We start from the raw sequence: 22,918 nt of genomic DNA, 5'->3' as shown, positions 1-22,918 counted from the left end.
TCGATTTTTAACAATCGATTTCACCAATTTTCACACGAGCAACAATCTACAGCCTGCATTTGTTCAGATCAAGCATTACCATTATCTGTTTGAATTCAGAAGATAATTGCATATCTTGCAAATTACCCAATGGCTGTTTCATCTTGAAACATTTAGAAATCCATTTTAGTTTCTTGTAATTATAATGTTTTAGTCAGACAGCAATCTAAACTTAGGACAGCACTTTGGCAGTGATATGCTTGTCTTTCTAAAATGAGCACATTTTCTGTGGTTAAATTTTCCTTTCATTTAAATATAGATTTTAATCAGTGTAGGCCAAACTTTTCCAACCATATTTAAAATTAGCTTGAACCATATTTTAAAAAGTATGTTCTCCTAATGTGATATAGTTTATGTAGAAAAATATGTGCAGAAATGAATGTTTTTAAGCTGATTAATGCTTTTGAAGTGTTTTTAAAATTTATTTGCAGAAAACATTTATAGACTGGCTCAAATGTGACTTGATACTAGTAGTCTCTTTGTAATAAATACCACTGAAAGCACTTCATACTGTGCTTCTGAAATTTGAAAGGTAGCTGTTCAGATAGAAACTGTAAATTGCACTCATCAGGCAGCTAAGTTACAACATCAAAATGAAGTACAATGCTTGCTGTTCTTCCAGACTTCCATGCAAACGTTGTTTTGGAGATTACTGAAGTTTTCATTGGTTGTTTTATACTTCTTTAGGTAGGGTATAGTTACCGTTTTCAGTTGGTAAGTTGAAATGGTTAATACATTTAAAGCAATTGTAAAGCATTGTTTGTATTCCAAAACAGACGTGTGAATGAGTCTGAATTGCATCTGTCAGGTAGCTATTACAACTCCCTGAATTACTGCTAAACATTTAGTAGTTGCAGTTTCTAGAAAAAGTATTACCCCCCGCCCCTCCTGCAGCAACGCGTTACCAATCTTATATCCCTGTTTTTTTAACTAAATGCAGGAAAAAAACCATCTTTGCTATAACCAGAAGGTGTTCCAGTTGGCAGTGTTCAGAGATCCAGGGAGTTAATCTGTAAGCAGACTGTTCTTCAAATAGACCATTTCTACTGATCACAGGCAGGATGAGATGCTTTCAAAGAGGAAAGTGAGGACAAATGTCCTAAGAGATGAGTTGTGTGGGTTTCCGTTATATGGAATGCAGTGTGTTTTTTGTGTGAGACGTGCTGGTTAACTTTGACATGCTGTTTCTTTAATAAATACAATGTTGGAAAAGATACACCGTCCTGCTTTGAACACAGAACTGTGAGAAATCTGATTTAGATTTTCAGATCCTTTATGCTATTATTCACATGCTAGAAGGATTAGATCCTTCTGGTTTTTAATACTTAATCTTACAGTAATCATGTGTCTGTTCAGCTGATCAGCTCCATTTGCTATCAAGATCATGTTTGTTACTGTGATTTTAATGATTGCTAGAATGTAAAGGACATTGGTTTTGAAAAAGCTGATAATACTATAGCAATAGTAAGAAATTGTAAATTTATCAATGACTGGTAAAGCTTACCTTTTTTCCAATTGCTGCAGCGTGTGGTATTACTTCTAAGAAACTTAAATGGAACAAACATTTTTTTAATTTCGCTCGGCAATTTTTCTCATAAACTGGGCTAGCTCTTACCCAGAATTTGTGTGATACAGTGGGAATTTCTCAAGCATTCGGCTCACTGAATAGCAGTTATGCGTTTCGTGCTCACTGAGATACAACTTCTAACTCTTCTGGTAAGATAAAGCCAGGAGACAGTGGTAACCATACACTGATCTATGGAAATTAACTTTTGCAGAGTGAACCAAATTGCAGACTGGCTTTCAGGTGATGGTCAGAACATGGAACTTGTTCCTAGTTCTGCTGTGTAAATTTTTTAGATTGTGTGTCAGCTGGAGTTTGGGGCCACTTGCTCCAGGGAAGTCCTTACTAACATGACTTACAAAGCCAAAGAAAACTACAAAAGTTTTCTCAAGGATCAAAACAAGTAGAAGAAATACTAACCTGTTAAATCTCTGTTGGGAGTCAGTCCGTTTTTAAAATTAACTTATTTTTTTAAGTCTCCACTCATGGAATACCTCTTTCATTTGAATACAACTTTTCAGAAAGTGTGAGGTAATACACTCATGCCAAGGTTGGAGCCAATCTGTAGGGTCTGGTAAGGTAAGGTTAATAATTTCCTTTCAACCTCCTGCATAGACAGGAGCTTTCTTCTGGTATTCCCTCTTAAGCTGACAAGATTTGGTAGCGTTTTCACACTGAACTAGTGAATTCCCTTAAAAAGAAAACAATTTTAGCAATTACGTTCAAGGCCTTTTGCCCAGGTCAGTATATTTGGGACGAGTAAAAATGATGCACTGCCAGTGAACTAATTATGTATAATTCATCATCATAATAGTGGAAACAATTAACATTCTGGGAATTGGTATGCATTTCACATTTGGAAGGAGGGATATTTGGTTTAGTTTAATCTTAAATAATTGCAGACCATCTAGGAAGATGGAATGTAATGTTTTGGGTGTGTTGGATCTTTCTGAACTTTGGGGATAGATTGTTTTAGGAAAGGGTTGATCTTACTGCATTTTGTGCTGTCTCCATGAGATGGACAGATCTTGCACTAGTTTCTGTAGAAAAATACTTGTGAGTTGCTAGAGTTTCCTTAGAAAAATACTTGTGTGTCAATCTGATTTATGAGAAGCATTTTGCAGGCTCATCTATTTCTAACCATTGAAAGTGACAAAGGGTGTGTGTGTCTCAAAATTATGGCTTTGCTTAGAGGAGTGTGTTCTTCTATTGAGAACATCGGGTTTAAATTTTCACTTGAATACCAAGTTTTAAATAAAATCCTGATACTTACCCACTATTTCCAGTACTTGTGTGGGTCTGCTATAAAATGGATACTTCATTATTTTCTCATAAATACTTGTATCTTTAGATCCCACTTTCCAAAATTTACTTAGAATAGTTCTTTTTGTAAAAACTTTTTTCACAGACTGTTTTTACTTACGTTGTAATAAAGGTAGGCATTGTGCTTACTGTATCCCAGTCCTACTCTGAAGAAGGAACCTTGGTGTCTTTCTTAAATACTGAGACGCATTTAGTTTTGCATCCCTGTAGGATACAGGGATGCGGTGTTGAGCAGTGTCAGCTCCACTAAGCAACAAAAAAATCCCACTTTAAGACAATGCTTTAACTGAATGACACATCTCATTTGGATTTTGACAGTGAGAGTGCTGTGTGTTTATCTTGTCTGCCAACTGAACACTTCTTGAATGACAAATGCCTGTGAGAATGTCAAGGGTTAAATAGCTATATTTTTTGTGTGTGTTCTTATTACAGTAGGTCATTGAAGGACCTTGAGAGATGACTGATCTGTAAAATTGAGACAAAGGCTCTGTAGTTATGGTAGTATGGAAATTAATTATAGGCAGAAGCAAATGTATCTTGAGTGGTCACAATAGGGATATTGCTAAAACGATCCTTGATAGCACAGAAATGTGTATTATCTTCTGTCTAAAGGGAAAACAGCTAAAATAATGGATTATTTGTTAAAGTAATTGCAGTAGGCTAGCCTATGGAAGAACAATAGAGTGTGATAATGCAGCACCCTTGTGCAGTAGAATATGTTTGAAAATATACTAATAGCTGTTACTTTAAAGAAAGAACCTTATGAAAAGTTGAGAGGATTTGGTAAGCTTTGATTGTGAGAGTCATGTGTTAGTATGATTTTCTTATGGTCTGCCTTCTCTCTACGCCTTTGCAGCTTGGCAGACCATCGCCCTTCTGCAACAGCACTTGCTGCAACAGCGCTTGCCACGTCCCTGAAGGGCTGTGGCAAATACTCACTTCCCTTTCTTTAAGGGAAGCTCTAAGTTATTCCCGTGTTGCCTGTGATCCCAAGTCTTGTTCATTTTACACATAAACAGTGGCTGTCTACCAGCTGTAAATATGGCTGTTTTTTCTTTTTTAACTTCATGTAAAGCATCCATAAATACCTGTTAAGCAAACTAGCACTGCACATACTGTCCATAGCTTTCTTATCATCAGTGCTAGGCATGCAGAATTAAGCTTGCTTTCAGAACAAAAGGTATCATTGTTGTGAGCAGAATGCTAAAATGAGTTTCCATGTTAGAAAGAAAGTCTCAATCATCTCTCACTGTGCCTTGAAATACAGAAATAGCTGAAAAAGGCATATTTAGGACAGGCTTTTGCTGAAGTTTAGAAGCATGTAATTCATTCTTAAACATAAAGAAACCTTAAAATTTAGGGAAATTGTCTAGTAGCTTTGGACTTCAGTGCAAGATATTCTTTATCTACAGTATTAACACAGATGATATTTACTAGAAGTATCAGAAAATGACATATTGGCTAGAAGATACACAAAAAATAGAAAATATGAGTTGCAAAATATCGTATATGGACTTCCACAGGCTGCAGAATATTTTGGAATGAAAATTTTCATCAGTACTGAAAATCATCTGATCTGGCAGAAGAGTAATATTTTAATGAATACTTATGACATGACAGGAGGAGAAAGAAATTATTAACAGATATTTCTTCATCACTTAAAGACTGCTGTTACTGCTGTAGCTCTCCAGCCATTTAGCTAAGGGTTTACAACCTTTACAGGGAGTATACGTTACAGACTGTAGGGCAAATGCCTTTGTTTGGTCTCAGTATCCTGGAACGATGCCATTTCCCAGGATTTTTTGCATGTGGGACCTTAGTTCTTCTGCATGCAACTGGTGCAAGTCTCCCAGCTCCTAAGAATTTGGGATTTGGTGTTTGTGTGCAGGAGTGGCCCACACTTAGGAGTTGCATCTTTTGTGAGACCTCAATGTCTGTCCTTCTCTTAAGAAAGGTTATGGTGTGCTTTTCTGCTGATTTCAATGTCTGGAATGATTTTAATGTTTGGAGTGAAGTTAGGCAGAACTTTCATTTCTGGTTTGGGAGCTATTTGATATAGAACCATCAATCTCTTGTTCTTAACTAGATGATTATTTGCTTCTTAACATCTCTTCCCTGAGCTGAACCTTACTAAGAGCTAAGATTTCTAATCTAACTAAGATTTCCACCAGACATTTACTGAAGAGCTAGAATGTAAGTGAAGTACATGGTTGGAATGAGATCTGGAGAGAAGCAAAGTTGTGGGCAAGTTTTTTTCCTTTTTCCAAATGTCAAAGCTTCAGCCACGTTAATAATATTTCTACAAAAACATTATTGGGCTAATTTAAAGCAAAACTCTAGAACTGTTATATCCCACATGGCATGAAACATTCATGCTCTTTTTTCCTGATGTATTAACTTCTTACACAGAAAGGAAATGAATTTTAGAAAGAATGTCATACATAAACCATTTGAGACATTCTCTGTTAAGGAAATACCAGCTGTCAAGAAAGATGCAGCCAATGTTGAGTTATATTAAAAACATTGTAAAGGAAATATTTCTCAAGGAAAAATGGATTAATTAAAACATTTTAACTATTTTTGCTCTGGAAGAAGGTTAGGGAAGTGCTATACAAGCCCCTTCTAAATGCAGCCAATATTAAAAGCCACTAATTTATTTTCTCAGAATGAAGTTGACTTAGGTAAGTTGTTCCTTAATGTAGTATAAAGACATTTTCTGTCTACAATGTAACTAGTAGGGGAGGAAAAAAAAAGACAAGACTTGGAGTCATTATACTTTATTAACTTCAAATTCCATAAGCTTGCTTTCATTGATTCTTCTTGATGGACAGAATTTATATCAAAAAGAAAATAGGTTATGTTTTAGGATTTTCATATTAATGTTTTTATTTGAAAATTGGCTCTTTTCTTAGTAATTCATAGCACCAGGAATCTTTATTTTGCTTCTGTAGAGGAAAATAGTGAAGTGCATATAAAAAGGTATCTGCATCAGGCATGAGAAATGTTAAATATGATAGGATTTACTCTTTCTTTAATCCAGTCTAGCCTGCTGGCTTTAAGGAATTTGTATGCTGAATATGCAGATTTAACGTAATGGTTTGAAATGGAAGCTTTGGATTTAATTGCCACTTTGCTCTTTTTCCCATTAATCTACTGATGCTATTACAGTTCTACCCTGAAATGTAGCAAATACAGAAACAGTTGTATCTGTCACCTGTCTAGATAATGCTCCATCATTATTATTATTATTTTTAAATTTAGGTAAAGAGGTTGAAAGAGATGCTTAGATGTTACATTTATGTGACCTACTTTGTATGTTGAGGTTTTTTTATTTTATAAAATCATAAATATTGTATATGAGAATGCTAGGTCTTCCTCTGTTTAAGATATCCTACCTTTTAATTGTAACTATTTTCTGGAAATTTATGAAGATCAGAGTGTTTTCTTTTGTTACTTAAAAATTTTAAAATTACACTTCTCAAGTTACATGATAGCTATTGGAGACAAGCAGCTGTTGTTGCAAATTCTCTTTGCACTAGGCTCATGATCTTAGACTTCGTTAAAATACCAACAGAAGCGTAAGTACCAAATGATATATGGCCTAAATTTCTTAATGTCACCCACATCTTCATATTTGAATTGACAGTCTGTAATTCCGTTAACACGTTACCTTTTTTCTGCTTGAAAAACTTACTGTGCAGGATGGTTTGTATTTTAGGAATGCATTCAAGCTTTAAGGGATGTAGTATGAAGGACCCGTTTTACTTCTTGCACATGCTTGATGTATACTGAACTGAATAAAGACTGTGGTCATCTGGAGGTTTCTTTAGTGAAATGCCACTGAAGAACTGAACTTTGCTTTTTACTTGATAAGCAAAACATGTAACGTTGTTGTTAACAATAACTAATTGTGATACTTGTACGGAATAGTAAGGTTTCAGGCTGGACACCTATAAAATAAAGCATGCAAAGCTTTCACAGCTGCAACTGAAGCTAATGGCAACTGTGAGTTGTGCTTGTGATGTACTGCACAGTGACAAATACTGGGAAAAAAATTAGTCTGGAAACATTCCAGATTAGGCAGACACAGTACACGTACTTTGTGCTGTGCATCTTGAGTTACAAAAATATAAATAGGAACTGTTGTGAAAATAAATTACTGACATGTAACATGTTCAGAGGGTAGTACAATGAGCATAATATGAAGGAAAAAGAAAGGATTTTTTGTCCTAGTATTTTAATGGCTTAGGCTAATTTTAGCACTATACTGTGAGAAGGGGCAGAAGAAATACAAAGTAATTTCTCCCTGTTAACCCTGCTGTCAAAGGATGTGCATTGGATGAGGCAGGGTTCCAGTTTGAAAACAACAAAACAAATAAACCAGCCAGGAAGGAGCAGCCTTAATTCTGATATTTGCTATAATATCTATATGTTTGATTGTGCGGCTTTGGTATCCCAAATGTTTTTTGAGTATAATGTAAAGGTAACAATTCATGAACAGTGTGCTGGGTGGTGCTGAATGCTCCTGATGTTTTCACTGTGGATGTAGCTAAGTGCAATTATGCTGTGGATGACCCCTTACTAAAGGGGATGTTCTCCCTCGTGTAAATTCTGATGGTGCTGTATAAGACCTAAATGCTTTTCAGGCTGAAACTGTCTATTGTATGTTAAGCTCCCACAGAATCACTTCATCTGTAGTCTGAGACTATGCTTTACTGGCAATCTGTTTTATTGTATGCAAAATTATAGATATCTGAGATCAATACTGACTCCAAAGAGAAGTAACTAGACAGAGTACCTGAATATAGTGTCAAGACCACTAATCATGTCACGGTTAGAAAAAAATCTGTCAGTTTTCCAAGTTATTTCTACAGAGCAGTTAACGATTGTAAATGATTCTGCAGTTTGACTGAATTACACAGATTCTGTTTTATCCTCTCACTTAAATCTTGCTTTTGTCCAGAGTGAAATAGTTCTTAGTGTATTTACATATGCGTGGTTAAGCATATGGTCATTCTTCCAAGGAGAAGTAAGAAGGAAATAACCTCTTCTAATCTGCCAATTCACATTTTGAAATTTTCTTTATAGTAACTCTTGTGAAAATTGTATTAGCCATCTAGGACCACGTTTTTCAATTTTAGTCTGATGCCTCTGCAATCAAGATGAAGGATTTTGATTGGGATGCTTTTCTTCTGAGAAATTATTACTGAACCACTGTGCATTGATTGACTTTTGCTGTCTAATTGGTGATAAGACAGGTTTGCCCAATTTTGTTTGCTTTCATGGTGAAGTTAAGCCTAAAAATGTACTTGAAGTTATTTGATCTAAATACATCTTAAGTCTTTTATAGTATTTAGAATGAGACAAAGCTTATTTGGTGAACTGGCATCTTTACAGGTGAATAACTTGGAGAGTTTCATTTTGAATGAGGTGTGAAGCCCAGAGTTTTAGTTTTATCCTACTTTTATCAGTTAAATCTTTTCTGCAGCTGTTGATTGAGGACACAGTAATCATCTTTACAGCTACATCTGATTACATATTACAATTAATATCCTGAATCCTCTGCCAGTGAGAAATAATACTCCTCTATGCACTTTGAAAGTAAGAACTTCTGGGGGAAAAAAGTTATTGCTACAAAGTGTATTTCCGTTATCTGTCCTGCATAACAGAAAGTGACTGAATTATATTATCAAAGTGTTTAACGACTTTACCCAAATTGCAGTTTGTAGAAGTTCTTTAATAGGGCATCTTGCAGGTGAGTTGAGCTGGCTCTTAAAGCATAGGAAAACCTACTTTCAGTTTAAAAAGGTCATTTATGATATATCTTGATGTAATTTTCCATCTATATGCATGATATCTTTATCTGATGGTATAGAAGCTAGAGATGGAAAGTTATAAAGAGAAATTATTTGACTACATTAAGTGTTACGGGACAACTGATAGATGACTTCCATTAGCCATGTTGTGCTGAACTGCAGCCAGCCGTTTTGCAATATTTTAAATCCCTAACATTCCTGAACAACTGGAGAAAAATCCTTTTCTGATATTCCTTCTAAAAAGGATTATTATTTATTTTTGTTGTAGTTTCGTCTAAGAATTTCAGTGAAGTATCAGGAAATTATTACATTTTTCCTTAGTGACTAATGCAGTCAAACCTGATTTGAAGCTTGGAATCTGTTACCAGTAAAAAAGACTTACAATTATGCTGTTAGAGGTTTTGAATCCCTTTAGTTTCTTATTTCCTGTAAAATACCTAAAATCCCACCAGTCTAAGTCATAACCTATTTATCTATACACCTTATTTGTATTTGTTGGATAGAGAGTCCTGTAAGAGCAATCTTGTGCAAAGCTAGTTTTGCAAGTTTTTCCTTGTTCAGTTCATTACACTTGTGTTGATGCTTTTCCATTTCCAAACACCATCAAAGTTTCCAGTTTATCAACATTTTGAGGTGCAGAAAGTGATTGGTTTGAGTTTCTTTGTGCTGTATTGTTTGAAGATAAGATGTGTCTGTAGGAGCTGCCAAACTGAAGCCTGAAGCAATGCCAGGACATTTATGCTGAGTTTACTAGAGTGCCTTTCTCTACTTTATTTCTTGCTCCGTCACCATTAATCTCTTTCTTCTTTGCTACAATATTAGTTATTAAAAATTATGATGTCCTAAGAAATGCTTATCAAATAACTTCTCATTGGTTTGTTTATTATATCCTTTTTGTACTGCACATTACTGTAAGATTGTTCTGGAAAGCACTATGAAAAAGTAATGGCTTAATATAAATAAACGAAAAGGATCTTTCAGCTGTTGCTTGTATCTTCTGGTTTCCTGAAATGTTTGGTATTGGTCCTGTTACTAAAATGTGGAGGGAGAGGGAAATGTTGTAAAATTAGTGAACTTTTTTTTGGGGGAATATATTTACCTTTTACTGAAGTAGTTTGAACTAATTTGTGAGGCCATACTATGACACAGAATTATTAAGACTTTATACACACTACAAAAAGCTTTAGAATTGAGAACAGTTTCACCTGTTTCCCTCCTGTCATTTATTTTGGGCAATGACTGGTATGAAAATGATGTCTTTATTTTCGTGATCTTCATGTTTTGTCTTTTAATCTCTTGTTAGTTTTTCTCTCAGCCTTGCAATATTGCAAAACAACACTATGAGTTTAATTATTTGCTAAACTGTTTGAAATGGAGCTGGGGACTGGTGAATTTTTAAGTGACTTCATAGTTTCTTAATTTTGCAGCTAGCAGGGAGGTATTTTCAGAATCATCGGCGTAATTCAGAGTTTCCTAAAAGTTGGCCTTAATTATTCTGGTTGGAGTTAGGACCAGGCCCAAAGGAATTATTCTAGTGATTAAAGATGGAAACTCCCTCATGCTGAATTTGGAGGGCCATAAGCTGTCTTTATCCTTCTTGTAGAAACTATGCAGCATCTAAAGGCACACTCAGGGGCTTAACTTCCCAGCTAGTAAGGATACTCTGGATGCTTGCAGAAATGTTTAGGATCGAGACCCTGCACAAACGCGTACTAGATGTACTGGAGAGAGCTCAATGAAGGGCAACAAGGATGATGAAAGGACTGGAACATCTGACGTATGAGGAAAAGCTGAGAGAGCTGGGACTGTTCAGCCTGGAGAAGGGAAGGCTCAGGGAGAGGGGCTACAAATACCTGCGGGGAGGGTATGGAGAGGGCAGGGCCAGGCTCTTCTTAGTGGTGCCCGGTGACAGGACTAGAGCCAGTGGGCCTAAACTGAAACAGGTCAGAAAACATCTTTTTCCTGGGAGGTTAAGTGAGCACTGTCAGAGGTTGCCCAAGGAGGTTATGGAATCTACCTCAGAGACCAGGCACTGTCCTGGGGGACTGGCTGGAGGGGGTCCTGCCGGAGCAGGAGGGTGGGACCAGATGACCTCCAGAAGTCCCTTCCAGCCTCAGCTGTTCTGTGTGATTCTGTTGTGCAAATGTCATACAATCTTCATTGGTTTGAGATCACCCATGGGTGATTAGCAGGGGAAGATGATTCTCCTTAAAATAAAAGATACCTGACTTACTCCTTTAAAGCTCTTATCAGCTTCAGAGGAGATAACTACTTAGCTTAAAGATGCAGAACAAGGAGTGTTATTTGTGTAACAAGGTCCCTTTCCACTTTTTAGTCTTAGGAATCATGTGAAGTGAGAACTGAAGTGGCGGTTTCAGTTGCTGTTAGAGCAATTTAAATGTACATTGTAACTAAGCCACCATAGGAAAATAATTATTTTTTCCTGAGGGAGGAAGGACATAAGCGCTTGCTGTGTACTGTGTTTTGTTCTACACTATTTTCTCTTCTTGTGTACTGGTCTTGCACTATAAGAAGGGAGAGAAGGGCTTGAAACACAGGAAAATGTGGTTGTTAAGCCACAAAAAAAATAAGAGGTTTCAACAGCATGCATAGTATCAAACCCAATTTCTTTCGTTCTTGATTTTGCTTTCATTTTGAGAGTGACAGTTTAAAGAAAATGATAAAGTTACTTTCCTTTAGGTGACGGAAATCTGCTTGTCTTTTTTGTAATGAAAGTGCTCCCATTTTGAAATGCTTGTTTATTTTCACAAGTTTGGAGCAGCTTTAAATTCAGTGACTTCAAAATGTGCCTGTACATTTTAATTGGCCTTCTTGACACACACTTTGTTGTTAAATGAAACATTTTTATTGGCACAAAAATATTTGCCCCACCTATTTTCATTTGCAAGTGGTGAGAACGGTAACATTAAGGGCTGTTTAAAGTATATGAAGTGAGTTCTGGGGTCATTCCCCACCTGTTGTTTATTTTGGTTTATGCAAGAACAGTGAAAAGTAATAATGTTGGTGAAGTTCTGCCATCTGCGTAGTGGTTTTGGAGGGTAACATCACTGTGTCCTGTAAAATGTAGATTTAGACGGTTTACAATTCAGCAGGTTTGGTTGGCTTCTTCAAGAAAAACTTGGGACTTTTAGAACAATGAACAGTGAATGTTGGCATGAAAGGTCACTTCTTAGCCTTAAAGTAACCTGGAGTACATTGTACTGAATTATGGAACAAAAGACTGTAAATACAGAAAATCTTTGATTAACTTTTCCTTTTCAAAGTGTCTTGACCTTTGAGTTCCCCTAGCTGACATTTTTAGAAGACTTTTAGTATTATTTCCTTTCACTTTAAAGGGTTTATTTGCATATTTGCTCCCACATATTGCATTGTCATCTTCTCTGCCATTTGATTTTCTTCAGCTACAAACGGCATCTACGTGTCATATCAGCATGGTTACTGTAGTGATACAGTCCTTTTATATAAAATTCTAGAAATGTATTTGCATTTCTGTAAGTAGATGTTATCTTGGTAAGCAAAAGAAAAATAAAGGAAACAGGAGTGAAAAAGGGGGGGGGGGGGGGAGAAAGCAAAGCTGATAAGCAACTACAAAAACATTTGAAAGACAGCCTAACATTCAAATTAGGAGTAAATCACATAGGATTCACATCATGTATCTTTCTATTTTTAGTTTTGAAATTATTAGCTGCATTTTCTATTTAAAAGTAATGACATATTTAGTCAGACTTAATGCAAGTGAATCATAGTATTGCATTGTTATTGTATAACATAGTCATTGTTGGTTGTGTTTCTTGTACTCTTTGTAATTTGGAGGGGAAAAAAACCCCTTCTCTGTGCTCTGGAAATTGCTCAGACATTTCATAGTCTGGGGTGGTGATGAATAAATTACACTATAAATAATGCAGGCAACAGGAATACATATTTTTGTTAGACTAGACTTCTCCAGTTGACATCTTTCTTTCCTTTTCTTTACACGCTCCCTGTGGTGTCAGCAACGTAGGCTGTATAAGATTATGAATAACTTTTTTACAAGGAATTATTGCAGACTTGATCTTTTTACATGACTGTTCGTACTGGTTCTACTGTCTAAGCTGGTAGCTCCCAGCTGTTCTTTAAAGGTCATGCTAGCAGTGCCTATTAATGTGGCCATGTCCTTCCTCTCCCCGGTTCCTATCCTGCTGTTGCTGCTGCAGAATGGCAACTTCTTCCAACAGTTAAAGGTGGATTAAATCCAAGTAGTTGGCACCTTGGCCAGCTGGCCAGCTCAACATCATCTTCCTGGGTTGGAGAGACAGCATCCCTTGCTCTATAATAGCTGTCTGAACAAACCCCAGATGTAAGGTCTAATTTTCTCCTTGGTACTTTTCTTCCTCTTTAATACTACGTTCCCTGAAGCCTTGAAGTTGTTTTACACAATCTGACGTACTGTTTGCAGCTAACTGCTTTCTAGTAAGATAGTCCATAAAATGGAAACTTTTCCTTAAAACAGGGTACAGAGTATAGACTTTTTAATTTTATTTTAAAGATTCCAAGAGAAGGTTGGAGGGTGGTGATGAGAATCGCTGGCCCTTTGCTGTTGGGAAGGTTATGGGATTTTTAATCACCTCACTTCGCACTGACCACCTGCTACGGATAGCTGAGCAAAACTGAGGGTGGGATTTGACCCTTTGTTGCTTGAATGGGCAAGTTGTCTGGCAGCTGTCAGTCCTTTTCCTTTATGGGTTTGGATACTCAGCAAGAGTGAAGAAGGGTTTAAAGATTGCTGATAGAACAAAGGGATTTGGTCTGTTTATATAGCAAACAAGATCAGCCTGCTAGTGAATGAGTAATGCTAAGAAGGATATAAGCCCATGTATTTTATGTCTTAAGATAAATGTTAACAGAAACTAAGAATAAACTCGCCATCATTACCTACTGCAGGCTTTCTTCCTGTGCCTTCTTGTGAAGTACATGGTTCAAGTCACTGTTGGACAGGATGGCTGGGGGAACTGCTGCTGATTCAGTTTGGCAATTTCTGTGGTTTTTCCACTGGTCATTTCTTTCTTCGACATCATACAAGATAACAAAGTCTCTTAGGTCAAGACACTGTAAATATTCATTCTCCATAAATGTTGTTCTGTTAAACACAAGTCAGATCTGAGTTTACAGAATCCTTTCTTTCTTCAGCCTGGGCAGTTTTCCAGTTTTCTGAGGGCAAGCAGCCCAGCAAACACTCCTTCAGACAATTCCTCATCTTTCTCCTTTTTCCAGAATGAAAATCCAAAAATATCAGCAATGGGGGCCAAATAACAAAGGAAAAGTGGGTGTTGCCACTTCTTGCCAGATTTTTTGTAAATGTTCCTCTCCTTTCCCTATCCCAGAATAATAACAAAACTTCTCAAAGAATCCACAAAATAAACCAGACTCTTTCAGCCTCTGATCTAATTTAGAGTAGATGCCATAATGAAAATGCTATAGAACAAGTACTGTAAAGCGTATACTTTTTATCTGACTGTTAAGGTTTTATTCATCTGTAAAGGCTGCAAGACATTCTAGGGTAACTGCTAGGTCCCTGGTGCTCAGCTGTTATTCCTGTTTCTAGGGTATTGACTGGGTTGATGCTAGTTGCTCTTTTACTTAAGAGTGAGGAGTCTTACCTGAGACATGAGTGGGTAGATTCCATAGTTTAGGCCAGACTGGAGTGAAATTCTGTCATGAGGAGCTAGAAAACCAGGGGATACAAGCTCCAGAGAGAGTGATTGTAGGCTGGAGGTTCTCTGGTCCATGTCTGCTTGTTCCCCCTCCAGCTTCAGTGACGCGATCAGTAGTAGTAAGTAGGGTGAGGGGGTTCGGTAGACAGTGAGATCTGGGGATTGGTGTTAAGCAGACCAGATGTGGGATTAGAAACCAAGCTGTGCTGGCAGTATGAGATAATAGAACTGAAAAGCCAAAGATCACTGCTGAGAAGCAAGATCAGAAACTAAGGCAGAATGACAGCAAGAGGGACAGGAAGCAGGTTTTTGGAGCAATAACCAGGATGTTATCTGCAGCTGCAGAGTAGCTGTTTGGGTTTCTTCTATACCAGATGTGTGTGGCAACCATGAATGGAGTTCACAGGGTCAGTTCTTTAACTCATTGAACATTGGTGGCTGGCTGCAGCTTGTCTGTCTTGAGTCACGTGTGCTGCCGTTTTCTACAGGTCATTCTTATTTTAGTTTAAATTCTTGGGGTTACAATGAATTCACTGTTGTGAAGGTTTAAAGAGATTTTTTTTTTTTTAACCCAATGGTGTTTTATATCAACAAGTCATTGAACTTAATCGTGTTCATACGTGTGGTAGGAAAGAACAGTTTCTTCATCAGTGGTATTACTAGAGGAAGTTCTGCTGCATTCAAATTCTGTGAGATTGCTGCCTTTTGATCAGTCAGATCTACGTGATTGATCTGTATAATGCAGTGACTGTGTGTGAGCTGTACCATGACATATTCAAAGAATTAATAATTAATGCCTTGAAACCATTCCTACCTGTGTGAGTCATGGTGGGACTTGTGACCTCCCTAAAATGTATTTTGAGGATCGTAGCTGTGAGCATTCTCCAAAGGGCAAGTATCTGTGAAGTATTTCCAGGTCGATGACTGTCAGAGTGGAATTCTTCAATTAGAGGCAACAGCCACCCAAACTGAGAAATAGTCTGGAATCTGAGGACCATGTCTGTGTAAGAAAAGAGTTTTTCAGTTTTTTTGCTTCTGTTTTGATTTTGATTGCTAATACGGTTTTTGGTTTGTGGGTTTTTTTATTTTTTATTTTTATTTTGGAGAGTGCAAAAGCTAGAAAATTCAATGCCTCTATTCCAGGCAGTGTCTCATTGGAAGACTCCTGGAAAACCACACTTGTTCTAGAGACAAACATAATGTCATTTCAGTAGCAGAATCCCTTTGTGAGCCTCCTGGGAACAAATATTTTGCATGAAGACTCCATTTTTCTTGTTCTGAATTCAAACAAATTACCGTGCAGACTATTTGTGGTAAACTTTTCTTGAGAAAGCCTTGAGAATCAAGGCTGAATCTGAGTGCTGTTTAGAAACTGTAAGTGTGAGAACAGGTAAATGTATTGAGCAGAGAGTGCTGTGCCTTGGTTTTCTGAGAAGCTGGGAATATCAGTGTCCTTTAGAGCTTCCAGCTGGTGTTTCCATCTGTTCTCCAGACTGTTGTGCTCTCCATAAAAAAGTATGTTGACCTGGAACAGCAAAGCAGCTTGCTTTTTCTTTCTTTAATTAGGTGGTGACTTAAGATATTTACAGAGGAAAGAATAATTTGCTTAAGCGAATTGATAGTAAGGGTGTTGAGGACCTCTCTTCATCTCTAGGGATCTTTTTGTCCCCTTTTGTGTCGGAACAAGCCCAAGTTTTTTGTTTCTGTAGTGCAGAGGCAAAGATAGAAGGCTGGCTCAGAGTGTCAGAGAGGGAACCAAGACATAAATCCAAATGACCTTATTGGGACTTTGACACATTTACTTTCCAGCTGATTGAGAACATAGCCACAAGGAGAACGTGCTTGGGAATTTTCCACCTGCCCATTTGATGCAGGACAAGAAAGAAACCATTCATTTCCTGACGGCATGTCTGAAAACTGGAAGTGGAATGATTATTTAATGGGGGTTTGGCAATTTGATTCATAGGTTTTGAATGCTTGTAGTTGCCAGTTCTTGATGCAATACATTTTTTATTTATTTATTCCATGAATAAAAAGGTGCAACAGACAAATCTGCAGGGTGTCAGAGCATACTGTGGTCTACTCTGTTTTGTTCTTCCTCTGATAGCATGATAGATAAAAGTATTTTGAGGCCTGTCCTCTTCCATCAAGCCTCTGGGAAAGAAAAAAGAAAAGGTGGGAGAGGGGGGACTAAGCATGGAAAATTTTATAAAATTGCTCATGGGTTTCCTTTTCATGTGAAATTTCCCTGAAATTTTCCCCATGACTCATTTCCTGCTTTAGTCCTTTTTAAGTCCATAGCTTGGGCTTTTTTTTTTTTTTTTTTTCCTCCAAGACAAAAGGTAGCTTTTTCCTGTCCAGTGTGACATGGATTTTGCAAAGGTGTATATTCCGTGTTGAAGTTATGCTGCATCTTCTGAGTGCTTAGACATTGCAGTCTATTCTCCATAGGGACAGGTGCCCTCTTTTCTCTAACTTCTCTTTAAGGCTCATGAGCAAAGAGGGGAAGCATGGAATAAACTTCCAAAGAAAACTGGTATCAGAGGTGTGTTGTGCGAGGGAAGAGGTGGTGGGAGGTAGAATGTTTTATTTTACCAGATGTCTATTGGTTGCCAAGGTCTTGTGCCAACAGAAGGTGACTGAGGGAATTTCTTATGGTTTCATAGCTTCTGACTTCTCAGTTTTTAGTTCACTCTTTCTGCTGGATATAGACTTCTCTAGAACTCATTCCCTGAAATGCTGCCTGGCAGCTTCTGCGGTGGTAAGGGCAGCTCTTTTCTGGATCAAAAACTGGCATGACTAATTCTTTTTTGTTGGAGAAACAGAAATACTGTCCAATGTGAGAGATGTAAAAGGCTGATAGAACGCCGGAGTCCTTTACCAATGTATAGTCATTGCCACTCATATGTTCTATGGAATCCATAAATACTTTACTTACTGTGAATGTATCTAGTCTGACCAAACTCTTGGACATGGTTAAAGCTCTACAACGTAACTTTCCTTATGAGGAGAAAAACATAATTGAGACTCTTAGGGTTCTTCTAGTACCTGTAAGGTGGAGCTTACGACTTTTGTAGAAACATGCACAATGATATATAGTATGTTCTTCTACTGCAATTAAAGTTTAGTATAACAATTCAATACATCTGAAGCATTGTGAGCCCTTGAAGATCTGGGCAGTGTGTTTTGGAATATCTTATTCCATAAAAGTTTGTATGATCTGATCGCCGAACTATCTGAATAATCCTTGCAGTGAATTAAGACCTGTCCTCTTTTTCCTCTCTTCTCTCACCCCCCACCCCCCTTCTAGGATTCAGATCAACCATATTATTTACGAGACCTGAGTCTGTTGAAAAAGCGTGTGATCTCCCTAGTGAAACTCTTTCAATTCTAAATGATTAATTTGTTGGAAAATGAAGCTTAAATACTGTAAGTAAAATAGCCTGCAGAGGTTAATTCAGTTTTGATCTATGCATTGGTAGTATCTTTGATTTATATGAACACATGCTACTTTTTCTTAACTAGCTCTTTCCTTTCTCTAAACTTACAAGCCACCAAATGGAGAGCCTTGAATGAAGAATGTAGCTTACGCTTTAATTAGAAACATACCTACCTGTCCTGCTCATAAGCAGTGCAGTCATCCTGATGTTGAAAATGTCATGGTTAAACTTCTTAATCCCTTATGAAAAAGGAGCTTATTTTGTATAGAAATTATGCTGACTACTTAGGCTCTTTTCATATCACTAACAGCATAATTTCTACTAGTTGGATAAATTACTACATCTGAAACATGTTTGGGATACCTGAAAAGGCAGTCTTAAAGAACAAATTGAAAGCTGAAATCCAAAATAAGATTGAATTAAAATAATAATAAAAAATAAAACTATCCCACACACACCCTCCCGCCCCAATACAACTAGAGAAATCTTCCCTGCATTAACTTGCAGTAACCATGTCATAGGCACTTGCAAATACTGAAAGTGGCAATTTCCTCGAGTGGCAATGCTGGCTTCGTTCCCCCTTCTAAAATGAGGGGAGTTTTCCATCCAGGAGTAGGTAGATGTATTGCAGCTCACTTTTGATTTAGATGTGTTTATGCATTTCCACGTGTAAAGTGTAAATTCGTAGCTCATTTTGAAGTATGAGTACATCTAAGCAGTGATAGATGCTATTTAGCTGTTTGCTCCACCAGATAGAAACGCTGAGTAAAAACTTGCTGCTGTGTTTGATTTTTACAATCCTGTTTTTATGTTCTTGTCTCTGAATATACATATAGCTGTATTTGTTGAAAGGCCAAGTTCTTGTAAATCAGATGCGTGCTCAGAAAGACTCTTGATAAACTAGGAAAACTAAATTTCCCAGCTTGTTCACTGTTTACTCTTTTGAGTTATGAATAAATTGGCTGAAGACAAATGTGGCTCTTTCAGAGTCAGCCACATACAAGCAAATCCCAGTGAGTATAGTTGTCATGACAAAAGGTGAATTTTTTTCAGATCAATGGGACACTTCAAATATTACCATTTTATTGACTGTACTAAATAGTCCATTATTGAGGACTGGTAGCCTATTGCTAATGTATTTTACGCATATATATGTGAAGAGTGTGTATGGGGCCTGAAGCTGGGGTCCTTATGGCAATAGTAACAGATTACATCCTTGACACTATTAGAGAGTAAGGGGTTAACCTCACAGCATAGTGAGTAGAGAATCTTTGTCTGAGGTGTTTTGTCACCTGTAGGTTAATTTTTTTTTTAATTTATAATTTCTTTTGAAAATAGAACTGGCTAAGGGAAGATTCTGGTGGTGATGGCAATGCTTGCCCAGCGTGCATCTGGCCTAGGATGGTCTTTGAATACGTGTGTTTATATGGAAAATAAGTTTGGTTGGTCAAATTCAGTAGTGTAAGTGTTTACTGTTCATGATATATTCTGTTTATCCACTTTACCAAAATGAAGACTGAAATTTCATGGTTAGCTTGCAGTTGTCTTTATGGAAACAAAACTATTAAATCAGAACATGGGTCAATAGCCTAATAGTGGATGATGTTCGGTATCCGTGTGCTGGTATTTTCAAACCTTTTGGAAGGCTGTTCTAGGCAAACTATTGTTGGCTGAGTGAACTGAACCGAACAGCCTTCCATAAACATTTGATTAAATGATCTAATGATATCTTCTGGCTTTAAACTTTGGGGAGGACAAGCCCATGACAACTAAAATACAGTTTGACTCTTAACACAGTTTTATCCAAATGTCTTTTGGTGGCATTGATGGAAGAATATTCTTTTGTATGTTTAAGTCAGCAGGAACAAACTGAAAGAAAATTGAGGAGGGAACTATTTTGCAGAAGCACTTTTGCAAACTTTTTTTTTTTCATTGCTGAAGTTTGTTATGACTGCACATGTTTAGTCACTTCTTGTATGTAAAGAAAAAGTGACCATGAAAATTGCCATTTTTCTATCCTTCTCATATGTAAATGTTACCAAGTCTGATAACCTGGGTCTTGAACTGATCTCTAAAACAGCTCAAAAGGGTTAAACTTCATTATTTGCTGAAACTTTGTTCAAAATGCCAGGTTGTGTGGGTGTACAGCAGTAGTTGCATGTTCTTGTAGGAGAACCTTTATTCATAACAGGAAACTCTTCCAGGGCATCTTGTACCTTGTTCCTTCCCTCCCTTTTCTCACAAGGAAAATTTAAAAAAATACTGCCTGCATAGTACTTTACATTTGGAGGGTTCTAATGTCACAAAAATGTGAAAAGAGAGAGGCATCCCTGAGGTTAAGTGTCTCTTTAGTTTTTCCTACACTGATTGCAAATTTTACTCAGAAGTTCAAAGATATTACCCCCCTGTAGATCAAGCCTCCATGAAAATAAGCTGTGTATGTATTTGCTGCTTCATAGGAAGAGGAAGTGGAGTTTTCTTTTGTAAAATTAGATTATAGGATCAGCCTACTGAATGGAGTGAGATGGGATGGGGAATGAGGGGGAGTAATTTCAGTGACCCAACTTAAGGTACTTATGTAAATGCCCAAAATGAAATGAAGGAAATCCTCCTTTGATGGATTGGTACTAGGCTTGGCAAATTCAAAATTGCATAAGGTAGTTTTGATCCAGGATTTTGAAAGTCTGTACTACTTTGCCGGTGTGAAGCAGAAGGCAGCTAATTTCTTTTCAATTTAATCTGTTTCTGTCAAAGATTTGAAAAAAATCAACAACCAAACCCTTACTCCAGAAACACAGTAATGTTATTGTAGTATACACACAAAAGACGTGAAAGCAGACTTAAAAGGCGATTCTTACAATTGCTTCAATTCTTTTGGTTTCAGTATGTATTCAAGCTAAAACACTTGAAGGGATGCTCCTTTACATAAGCACCTCTCCTCTGGAAGCTGCTTGTGGTTTAATGTTTCATCACAGTAATGGCAGCTCCTATGTGCTGCCAAGAGACCATTACTTTTTCTTGTGCTCAGGCTGTTCCAGTGAGATACCTTTAAGGTGAGAAAATGCATATTTAAGAAATTCTGTCATCACTGCCTATGCGGCGAGAGCGCTTTGTGTGAACTTCTTACCCCATTCCACCCAAGTATAATTGCTGCTGTTTCTATGGAACGACGTTCATTTAAAAAAAAACCAACCAAACAACCAGAACAAAAAAAACGGATAAAATAAAACCAAATACTGAAATAATTTGTGATTTACAAGAAAGGTTTTAGAACTGGGTTATGTAAATAATAAAGATTATTTGATTGTAAATACTATGTCTACAAAAAGTGTTTTGGTTTCTGCAAGGAATCAATGGGAAGGTCCAACTGATGTTGTTAGAAAATGGGTTGTTCCATAATAAAACCTTGATACTTTGAATCTTTTGGGTTTGTCCCCTAATGATACTCCTTTCAAAGCACCAACTGCAGCTTTACCGCCACATCATTTGCCTTATGGAAATAGATCAAAGCGAAGCACATGCTGAGGCTAGTGCAGGGCCATGCGTGTGCTGTTTGACCAGCCAGCTGCTTCCAAACAAAATTTATACAGCTATATTATTTCAATGTACTTTTTGAAAAGACTGTTAACCTGTCATATGCCTAAACTGGTGAAGGTGGAGGAGGATCTGAAAATGCTGATTTTTGGTGACTGTTTAACTTAAAAGGCAGAAACTACAAAGGTGTCACAATTTTTTCCCCTCCTGTTTCCCATTCTTTATAGCAAAAAAAAAAAAAAAACCAAAAAACCAACCCCAAAAACAAATTAAAAGAGAACTTGGATTAATAGTAAGTATGGGCAGTAGTATCTTTTAATACAAACGGAATTACTGGATGCATTGCCCATAAAACTTTTCTAAATATTGATATAGAAGGTTGCTTACATTTCTTCATACATGCAGATTCAGGGCAGAGGGAGAGTCAAGTCTTAAAAGAATAGTTTCATGAACATTTGTCTTCAGTGTAATTTTCTGAATACTCTGTTCTGACATTCTTAGCAGTACATCAAAACTAGTAATCAGATTTAATTGCTCAGCAATCCTTGACATCACTTAGTCCAATGATTGATTCCTTTTACCAGCATTACTTTAATAATACATCTGTTTGATCCCAAAAGAAGAGATCTTTTTTAGAAGTTGTTGTGAAAGCTTCTTTTCTTACTGTAATGGTTCAACAAAATGCTCAGCTGCGGCTGAATTGGAAAGGAAACACACGTTGTTGTAGCTTGTATCTATGTTGGAAAAAAATTTTCAATATAATAAATCTTAGGGGTTGTTGAAAACTCTGTGCTCAGCAGGAATCCGTGTTTCCTCAAGTTGTTTTCAAATTTTCTCCTTACGGCATTTTTGAAAAATTTTTTTTACAAACTTTACCTCTCCTTCAGTAAGTTAGACAAGGATTCTTGGGAAAGATGGGTGATGGAAAACTCAGGCTCATATACGTGTGAGTCAGTACATTAATCATCTGCATTGTAATTGGCTTCAAATTATTTTTTGTTAGAAGGCATGTTGTTTTGCCTTGCTTAGCTGTAATACTGGGCTTTCCAATGGCTCTGGGCTTTCCCTTTGACATAGTATGTTCCTGTATTTCCACTGCTGCGTTGTTTTGGTTCTTCCTGTCCTTTCTCTCTGGCTGTTAATCTGCAACAACAGCAGGAGCAGGTGAAAATTATTTGTGTGAGAAGAAAATTTTGAGTTGTTAAGCTATTTTATGTAAAAATAAAACCTGTATGTTTCAGCCTTGAGAAATTATGGGCTTAAGTTATTCATGCTAATCCAAGTATATAACTGATACTGTAACAGCCTGTGATTTTTCTCACAGCACATTTATAGATACTGTAGTAGAAGTTGTAAACATTTATCTTCTATTTAAACTATGAAAAATGTATTATTACTCTTCAAATAAAAAATACAATTCTCCATGCGTTTTTGCAGAGAGCTTTTAAGGCCATCTATGTGTTAAGAGCTGCCCTCATGGGAAGACAGTGC

At 37.0% G+C, this 22,918-nt stretch overlaps 1 protein-coding gene across 5 annotated transcripts in view; it reads left to right on the top strand.

Moving 5' to 3' along the window:
- The window catches only part of LCLAT1 (lysocardiolipin acyltransferase 1), a 116,969-nt gene that overhangs the window by 4,624 nt on the left and 89,427 nt on the right, over positions 1–22,918 (top strand). The window contains exon 3 of one of the 5 annotated variants that reach the window (XM_037405100.1): positions 17,764–17,882. The exons of the other annotated variants lie outside the window; for them this stretch is intronic. The gene's annotated coding sequence lies outside the window, so the exon portion shown is untranslated. The remainder of the gene's footprint in view (positions 1–17,763; positions 17,883–22,918) is intronic. 5 annotated transcript variants of the gene reach the window in all.

The sequence above is a fragment of the Falco rusticolus genome, chromosome 12, assembly GCF_015220075.1.
Source record: "Falco rusticolus isolate bFalRus1 chromosome 12, bFalRus1.pri, whole genome shotgun sequence".
Taxonomy (NCBI): Eukaryota; Metazoa; Chordata; class Aves; order Falconiformes; family Falconidae; genus Falco; species Falco rusticolus.
This window is presented reverse-complemented; position numbering and strand designations above follow the sequence as displayed.